The sequence below is a fragment of the Lepisma saccharinum genome, chromosome 24, assembly GCF_977018435.1.
Source record: "Lepisma saccharinum chromosome 24, izLepSacc3.1, whole genome shotgun sequence".
NCBI lineage: Eukaryota > Metazoa > Arthropoda > Insecta > Zygentoma > Lepismatidae > Lepisma > Lepisma saccharinum.
Genome location: NC_139252.1, coordinates 46,438,169 through 46,448,368, shown reverse-complemented (window position 1 = coordinate 46,448,368; position 10,200 = coordinate 46,438,169).

Below are 10,200 nucleotides of genomic sequence, written 5' to 3'. Positions count from 1 at the left end.
AGTCAACACATGCTTTTTCAAAGCACATAACTGTTCAATCTTTATTGTATTAATCTATGTTGAAATCTTTTCTTTAAAAATGTTAAAAATGTGTTATTGTTAATATCTCAATAGGTAAAGAATTGTTTAACTTAAATCAGGAAAAGATGCTGAAAGTATGGAAATATAAAACATCTATGTAGTAACCTTGGTAAATTGTAAACAAAATTATGATATAAAAGAGCTAGACTTTTGTAAGCCTACGGGACATTCTCCTGGTTGCCGAAAGGCTGGTGGTTCAGGAGACGTTGGGTAATATCTTGCTTCAATCTTCGGATTGGCTGGTGTACTTCTACTCACAACTAATAGGTTTAGGCTTACAAGTTGTATCGGGTGAATTGTCTGTTTGAAAAGTGTTTGTATATCATCGGAAGTTCAAATAAATCTCCGAGTAAAAGATCTTAATGATCTTTCATTTCAAACCTACGTAGGTAATAATTAAAAATAAATCCTGCACCACAGACCACGCAAGGGCTTGGTCCTACTAATACATTTTCATTTATTTCTTTATTCTTTTTACTCCTCATATCTGACCTTCAATTTTACCGTGAGATGGGAGGAATTATGATAACAACATAGGCATAGCAAAGGGCGGGTGAAGGGGCCTACCATGGGCTTATTATTTTCTTTTAAAAATGTAATAAATAAAGGTGAGAAAAGGACTAATTTTTGTGGGCGGTAAAACGTATTTAACCGGTTATAATGTTCTAGTGAAACGTTACAATTTGAATGAATATGTCAACTATTTAGTATTTTTAATAAACCGGATGGTAGCCGTCTGATTTTAGAATATTCAGGAAACCAAACAACAATGAAACGTTCTCTTACAAAGGTTGATAAGCATAAACACAATTTTTGACTTCTTAAAAATGAGCGGTTCGAGAACATGGAGACACCTTATACACAGCGGAAACAACAGAAAAACTTCACGTATTTGGTGAAATGTCTTTCGAAATATGACCAATTACCATAAGAACATTTCAGACGTACACAAACAAATGAGATTCACAATAATTATGCACGTTCTGAAATTCAAAATGAACTGATACAGACAAAGAGAAATGATGTCAAAATGGCTATATTAAAGAGAAGTAAAATTGCCAAAGTACAGAGCTTTACTAACTTCACGTTCAGTTTCAATATTTACTTTCTTTAGGTTCGAAACTTATTCTTTTACATTCAGTGACGTGCCTACAATTTTCGAAAAGGAGGGGTCATGTATACTTTTTCTTGGTAGTCAGCCCTCATTTTGTCATATTTCCTCACCTTTGACGTTCTTTTTTTTTAGGAATACTGGGCCAAAGGGGGGTTGTAACCCCCATCAACCATCCTTGGGCACGCCACTGTTTACATTGTATATTAGTTTGTAAATGAACATGACCTAACACAAAACAGCACAACAATGTTTAACATGCAACAATTATTGTTCATTGTTGAAGCTCGTTACAGTAGCTATGACACTACACCCAAAACTTGAGGCCCAACTCAGAAGTGGAGAGATGCTGTCAGCTGCAGGATAGTACGTAAGTTCTTGAATTTTATTACTTTCAGTCGCTTTTCTGTAATTTCTGGCTAATGGCGGCGATGCAAATTTAATGACGATCTGATTAAATTAAAGGACACTTCCAAGGACACTCATGCCCAGATCGAGATTAGAACCCGGGAACTTCTGTGGCAAGATCGAAAGTCGGCCACTTAACACCGAACCGGCGTGTTTATGTTATTAATGCTGCATTGATTTGGCTCATTTTACTTCGCTTTTCTGCCATTTTTAGCTACTCGCGAAGATGAAGATGACGGGATAGTCACAAAGAACATCCATTCCCAGGCCGGCGTTCGAACCAGGGATCCTTCTTAATGCTATATATGTTCAAAGGTGTTTGTCTGTGGCCAACAGGTCTTAGAGTGCCAAAGCCTGCCAACCAGATTTCAGTTAGATGGCGCCTAGTGAACTCATAAAATCCCATCACCGCTGCTGTATACAGCTTTATAGATTTGATTGCAGAATGAATGCTAGTTGTTCTCTTTATATCTAGTTATATCCTGTGTGTTATATTATGTGCTAACAAAATATAACACACAGGATTTTCCTGAAGTTACTTGGATTCTTGCTGTAACACGATTATGCCTTGTTTCCATATTAAACACGCTAAAGTTCCTGACCAAGGCAGTCTTTTTATCTTTTCTTAAAATAATTAAAAGTACTTCAAATGTTACGTTTCCACCCTACATCTCATGGATTCTTGTTATTCGGATGGCAAGAAAATCTGTAGGATCTCTCCCGATAAGGTTTTTTCCTACCGTTTGGTAGGAGACGTCATGGAAGTTCCACCTAGGACAATGGGCCTGCCTCTGCGTTGGTGGCCCTATACTAGGTGTGATAGTACATGACGTTTTCCGAGCTGTACGAGTTTGACAGCTCTGGAATATTGCTGGATCGGGAAGGTCCTATGTTTGCTCAGCATCCACTGTTGTTATGCTGGGGTGAACTTGGCCAGTTTGCCACAGTACAATTACAGTAATGACAGTAATCCCTGAGATTTTTTCCATGTCACTTCAGGAAATGTAGTTATGTAATGAAGTAACACTCTATAGCGAGTATGTAGTATTCAAATAGTAGGTATGTAATGTTAGACCACTAATGGTTCTTCCTTTTGGGTCTGCGAAGTAATTTCTTAAGCTTGTAGGTTAGGTTGAGTGATAGGTATTTCAAGTGTTTTATGCATTACCTTAGATTTAAACATGTCAATGCAGACTCAAAAGGAAGAATGGTGTATTATGAGAGATCGCTGTGGACATGAAAGCGAGATCTCGTTATACACAGATGCAATCGACATTTATATCGAGTGTATTTGCATGCGATATATCAAGTCGATTGCAGTTGGTTCTCCGGCGCAAGGCTGTAAGGTACAAATGGCCTTGCGTCCCTCTTCCAACTGAAAAAAAAGAGGCCCTCACAGATGGTAGAGACGTTGACAGCGTTGTGAGGCTTCCAACAGACATCTACCTGTACCAACGCTAGTTGGCCCCATCTTTTCAGGACCTTGAGAGACATAGATTGTCCACGAACCATATCAGATGGAAAGCACACCAGATGTCTATCTTCGCGGCCTCAAAATGAACAACGCAAGGATCCACTCTAGGTCCAGAATTGTGGAATCTAAACTTGGAGCCATATCTCGGGCCTCCCCGATGGCGCAGTGGTAGCGTCGTCGCCTTGTAATCAAGGGGTCCCGGGTTTGATACCCGGTGGAGGCACAAGTGGTTTGGATCCCACTTTAAACTGTAGGTCCAGTCCCGATTAGCCTTACTGTCCATAAAGTGGACTTAAAACACCAAATCAATCAATCAATTGGAGCCATCTCTCAAAAAATTAGGAAATATTTCGGAGATCAAAAGCACAATAGACTTTACAGATCACGTAAGAATTGTTAATTCAAGAACAGAGTTGGAAAGGAACTCCAGTTTTACTATAAACTCTTTCGAGGACTTGTGTGATACGGTGAAATTGACGATTGCCACCCATGAGACCCAATTTATAATCCTAAAGGGTAAACTGAATGGGAACAAACACCCACAGATAGAACTCACAGAAAATTCTTAGAAGAGTAAAGGAAGCTAAATATCTAGGTGTGAAATTACGAGAAATGCAACGATGATATGAATTACTTAACTTCAAAAGCTGAGCCTGTAATAAATAAATTGGTAGCAATAGGTTCGAAAACATTCAGACTCCCTATGTCGCTTACAAACCCATACATATTCATAATCTACAACGCGATTGTTTCTTTCGACTGACCAATCTGAGAAGACTACCTAAAATATACAACATATGTAACAAAAATAACATAATCACAAATGAAGACCAAATAATCAGAAACAGAACCGCCGTATACTGGTGCAAGGAAGGCCAAGAAGAGAGAATTTACAAATTAATTGGTAGGAAGATATGTCCCTACCATTGCAGGATTAATTCCCAGATCATCCAGGATTGGAAGGAAGAATGGACTAACAGTGCAATTGTAGGTTCGGTGAGGTACCCGACTCTGAAATTCGCCCCTCCCAAGAGTAATGTCTGGATCCGCCACTTCAGCAGCAGGATTGATTCAATTTATTCCTCCAAACTTCGGACTTACTTTCACACTCGCCTTCCGCATCATCACGTGTGCAACTTTCAAAAACCATTACACAATCGTAACTCAGTTTCTAATAATGGCTTTATTGAATATTGAGAGCAAGATAAGGTCTTCTTAGCTTTGAAGTTGAATCATCACCCTCGAAAATAATACCTTGAACATCTCGTGGATAGCCAACACTAATAACACTTGCACCGTGTTACTTTATTTTATGCGCGTTTGTTGAGAAATAGTGCTGAAAATGTAATGTACGACTTACAAGACAGACGTTTTGCCCTTGCACATCCTTTCAACCTTGTCGTCAAACAATGAGAACAACTGTCATGTACATAATGCCTAAAGAAGCTATTCAATGTAACGCATACTTATCAATGCGAGGAAAATTTTATCAATGATTTTTGTATTATCAATATACGTAATATTTTATGAACGCGAGGGTTAAGTCATAAGTCATGGCAACTATTTTTTTTATCACAAACAGGGGACAACACGAATCTAAGATATACATTTGAAAGTGTATGGAATGTACCTTCGAATGAAGCTAGCAGATAAGTCTGGATTCAGGAGACTCTCGTAGGGAAGAGGCAGAACACAGGACATTGGGCAACAGTGTTTAATTATGGCATGAACAACACGTAAACAAGACTATACTGTTTAACAACCTTCGAAGTATTCACCCAAGTTATCCACTTGTGTTTTATTAAGGCATGGCACCTGTCGTCATGTAAACACTGTTCAATTACCATTACCCGTACATCTTTGTCCTTGAACACAGGACGCCCACTGCGAGAGACAGAACGGCAGTTGACACTCTGGCCCGTTTGAAGGCCTCCACCCACATCGCCACTGTTTCATAGGGCATGGCATGTATATCCAGTGTTTCCCGTAGCTCTGTATAGCATTCCCAAACATTTCTGCCGTGGAGAACTGCTATTTTAATGTACGAACGTTGATCCTGCATCATGACCTCCATTTTCGAACGCTTTCACTCACCGACTGAACTTGTGTGCATGTTTACTACCCAACCGTTGTTCACATACACCATCTGGTGGCTTCTTTCGAAAGTACATTCCATACACTTTCAAACGTATATCTTAGATTTTTCGTGTTATGCCCTGTTCACAAGAAGAAAAATAGTTGCCATGACTTATGACTTAACCCACGTACTTAAAGATATCGTACAAATATACTACTATTTTGCTGGCTTTAATTTATTTTATATGTGCTTTAAAAAGCCTCGTTGGTCCTGTCGGTAAATAGATTGACTCTCACGCTGGAGGCGCTGATTCTGTTCCCGGGGTGGTTGGTCTCCAGCGGTATTTTCTCAGTAACGTCCTTGCATGAAAACTGCTTTGAGGTTCACCACGGGTCTAAAAAATAGTATTTTGGGGTAAAGGAGGGGACCGGAACGTGATGATAACACCACCTTCATAAATGGCCGACATTGTGAATCATAATCTCTATATTCATTTATGGCATGTTGCAATGCGCAGAAGGTGCTCTTGCTTATACTTAAGTACATATTTAGTCCCACACCGTGGCCGTTCGGTCTGAATTATGCTTTGGGCTCTGGCTACGGAACGCGCAGGTTCGAGTCTCCTAGGGGAAGCGTGACAACTTTCCTGCTGAGGTTTCGGACTGTGTATGGGACTGATGGCCACCCACCATTGTGAGGAAATTGGGGAGCTAGGAATGAGTAGCGTAATCCGGTCATGGAAACTTACAAAAATGACTGGGGGTTTGTCGTGCTGCCAAACGTCACCTCGTAACAGGTTCGATGATCTCCCGCCTCGGCAGTTGGAAGTGAGGCCGGCAGTCGATAGGTAGGCCTTAGCTCTCTCTCCCTCTCTCTCTTTGAGAGAGAGAGAGAGAGAGAGGAAGGGAGGGTGCGAGATAGAGAGAGAGAGCGCCCTGTATTAGTACATATTTGGATAAATGCCGCGAGAATACTGATACATTATGAAATGTGTTTGACTCAACTCAAACATGCCGCAGAAACTCTTTTCACGTAGATTTAATGGCCGGCCTCCGTGGCAGAGTGGTTAGCACATCGCGCTACGACGCCACGGGTCCCAGGTTCGAATCCCGAACTGGGTATGGATGTTTGTGACGTAGATTTAATATTTCATATTTGGCCTCCTCGATGGCGCAGTGGTAGCGTCGTCGCCTTGTAATCAAGGGGTCCCGGGTTCGATACCCGGTGGTGGCACATAGTGGTTCGGATCCCACTTTAAACTGTAGGCCCAGTCCCGATTAGCCTTACTGTGCATAAAGTGGACTTAAAACACCACATCAAGCAATCAATATTTCATATTTGTGTTCCTTGATTGAATTGGTGGACTTAAAGTCAACTTTATGCACAGAAAGGCTAATTTGGACTGGACCTACAGTTTAAAGTGGGATCCGAACCACTGTGCCATGTGGCTCCACCGGGTATCGAACCCGGGACCCATTTATTACAAGCAACGGCACTACCACTACGCCATCTGGGAGGCCATATTTGTGTTGCTTCACAAGCCTTATTTTCTAATTGCGCACTGCTATTACTATTATTAAAAAAACACATTTTATGTGTCTGTTGGATATGGGATGACATTTAATTAGGAAAAGCAACGGATAATGTAATATCTATATAAAGTTAATTAATGTATTAAGTATGTTCTTACAACAAATGTAACTATTACAACGTATTAAGTATGTTCTTACAACAAATGTAACTATTACAACGTATTAAGTATGTTCTTACAACAAATGTAACTATTACAACGTATTAAGTATGTTCTTACAACAAATGTAACTATTACAGAATATGATAGGAAGCCAGTGCCGAAATTAACCGTAAGCTTTTTTAATTCCTCGCATTAGTATTTACCTTAAAATATTGTTACAAATAAAATCTAAAAATAAAGATCCTCAAACTCAGGTGGATAAAAGACCAAATTATAATTCTCAACTTGCATTTACCTTCCATTACATTAGAAGTATCATTCGATCGAAAAGCAATCTCTGACTGTTCGCTGATGAGTACGACGTGCCTAAAATACAGGAAGACGTAACAGCATGTTCGTTCCATAATTTTTGTTTTGAATTTGTATTGCTCTTGCTTTATTTTACGTACAATTTACCACTTAGCTAATCGCAACGATGAAAATGACCGGTGAGTAGAGAAATCGATGAAGGGATGATCACAAATCCCTGTGGATAGGACAAAGAGCACAAACCCTACAGAGAATTAAGTTCCTAGGATATATTACCTGGAAGAAATATTGTTATTAGAATTTTTCCCGACAAGCCATCGTTTACTTCTCCACCATCTAATTCATTCACCGGTTCGGTAGCCGAGGAGGTTAAGTTGTCGACTTTCGATTTCGCCTCTGAAGTTCCCCGGTTCAAGTCCCAGCGTGGGGACAGGTATTCTCTGCGAGTGTCCATTCATAAAGGCTTTCTCCAAGTATCACTGAAGTCACCTCACGTCACTGCATCTTGGTATATGTGCAGCTTTGGTTGGACCTTAGCTGTGATTAGTTTAACGAGCCGTTATAAAAGTACACAGATTTCAGATTTATTGTTGAAGCTTTCACTCTTTTTCATTCTACTTTGAAACTTCGCGAGGATATGTCCCATCTGTATTCTCTTTTCCGTTGTTATCCTTGAGCGCATGAAACCCAAAGTACACTAGTGTGTGTGACGGGTTGCAGCAATTAAGGCTCTGGGGGGTCATTCCATGTGAAATCAACCAATGAAGAGGCACTTTTCAACCTCACATATTTTGATTCGTTAGACATTTTGCATGGTGAAAGGGCCACATGAGGTAGGAAAAGTTGCAGATCCATATCTTTTGTATTTCCGAAATTGCAAGGGTGCAAAATGTGCGATTTTGACCGTTTCTTTTAACAACTTTTGTGAACTTTAAATTGCAATATTTTGGCAATCAGGGCACAGACGGGATTCAGACAGTGTTGGAAAGGTATTGAAGAGCTCATTCACACGAGATATGACATGCCTAGGCCAGTTATAAAACAACTGAAGGTGGCGTAATCAAAATTTTGGCAGTCATTTCTAAAAAACGGGTCTTTTAATTTTTTTCAAGAAATTATAAGTTATGTACACTCTTTGGAAGTTCTAGGAAACGGAATAATTCTGTGAAGGGGAAATTTGTGTTGGTATTTTTCATATTCACGTCATATTTCTGCCTCTTTAGACTATTCGCGACGAATGATGATTAGATTGAGTTGATGAAGGGACTTTTCCAGGGACCTATAGTGGAAAAAATCTACATGTGGGCTATGTAAAAGCAAGAATCAGTGCAGAATTCGTTCTGACGTGTGTCATGGTCACATCTTCGGAAACGGTGGTCTGTCAAAACCTTCTCTACGTTCGACACTTCCTCTATCCTTAAATCGCTGATACAGTTTTATGGAGTTGTTAGTAAGAAAAATTACGCTGTCCATGGTGCGTACATTGAAACCTACTAGCATACGAATATTGTCCAGAATGTGTTTCAGTTAATGCAGAATTTTATTCGGTCAATGCAGAATGTGTTACAGTTAATGCAGAATTTGTAAAATCAATGCAGAATTTGTTACGTTAATGCAGAATTTGTTTCAGTTAATGCAGAATTTGCTTCCGTCAATGCAGAATTTGTTACAGTCAATGCAGAATTTGTTAAATCAATTCAGAATTTGTTACGTTAATGCAGAATTTGTTTCAGTTAATGCAGAATTTGCTTCCGTCAATGCAGAATTTGTTACAGTCAATGCAGAATTTGTTAAATTAATGCAGAATTTGTTACGTTAATGCAGAATTTGTTTCAGTTAATGCAGAATTTGCTTCCGTCAATGCAGAATTTGTTACAGTCAATGCAGAATTTGTTAAATCAATGCAGAATTTGTTACGTTAATGCAGAATTTGTTTCAGTTAATGCAGAATTTGCTTCCGTCAATGCAGAATTTGTTACAGTCAATGCAGAATTTGTTAAATCAATGCAGAATTTGTTACGTCAATGCAGAATTTGTTTCAGTTAATGCAGAATTTGCTTCCGTCAATGCAGAATTTGTTACAGTCAATGCAGAATTTGTTAAATCAATGCAGAATTTGTTACGTCAATGCAGAATTTGTTTCAGTTAATGCAGAATTTGCTTCCGTCAATGCAGAATTTGTTACAGTCAATGCAGAATTTGTTAAATCAATGCAGAATTTGTTACGTCAATGCAGAATTTGTTTCAGTTAATGCAGAATTTGCTTCCGTCAATGCAGAATTTGTTACAGTCAATGCAGAATTTGTTAAATCAATGCAGAATTTGTTACGTTAATGCAGAATTTGCTTCCGTCAATGCAGAATTTGTTACAGTCAATGCAGAATTTGTTAAATCAATGCAGAATTTGGTTACGTCAATGCAGAATTTGTTTCAGTTAATGCAGAATTTGCTTCCGTCAATGCAGAATTTGTTACAGTCAATGCAGAATTTGTTAAATCAATGCAGAATTTGTTACGTCAATGCAGAATTTGTTTCAGTTAATGCAGAATTTGCTTCGGTCAATGCAGAATTTGTTACAGTCAATGCAGAATTTGTTAAATCAATGCAGAATTTGTTACGTCAATGCAGAATTTGTTTCAGTTAATGCAGAATTTGCTTCGGTCAATGCAGAATTTGTTACAGTTAATGCAGAATTTGTTAAATCAATGCAGAATTTGTTACGTCAATGCAGAATTTGTTTCAGTTAATGCAGAATTTGTTTCAGTTACTAAATCATCTGATTACTTATGTAGAAACTGTTTGAGTTGCTGAAACTAATAACGCAACTTTCATTTTTCTTTGTATACCGTTCAACGTATCCTTTGCAATAACCTCACCACCCTGCACCATTCATTATCGGAAACCATGTACAAGTGGGTGTTGTGTGTGGGTGGGTGGGTGTTGTGTGTGGGTGGGTGTTGTGTGTGCGTACACGCACGCCTGCTTTAGAAAAATTGCTCCGTCTCCTTAAAGTTTGCCCGAGCAAAGAAAATTATCTGAATATATTT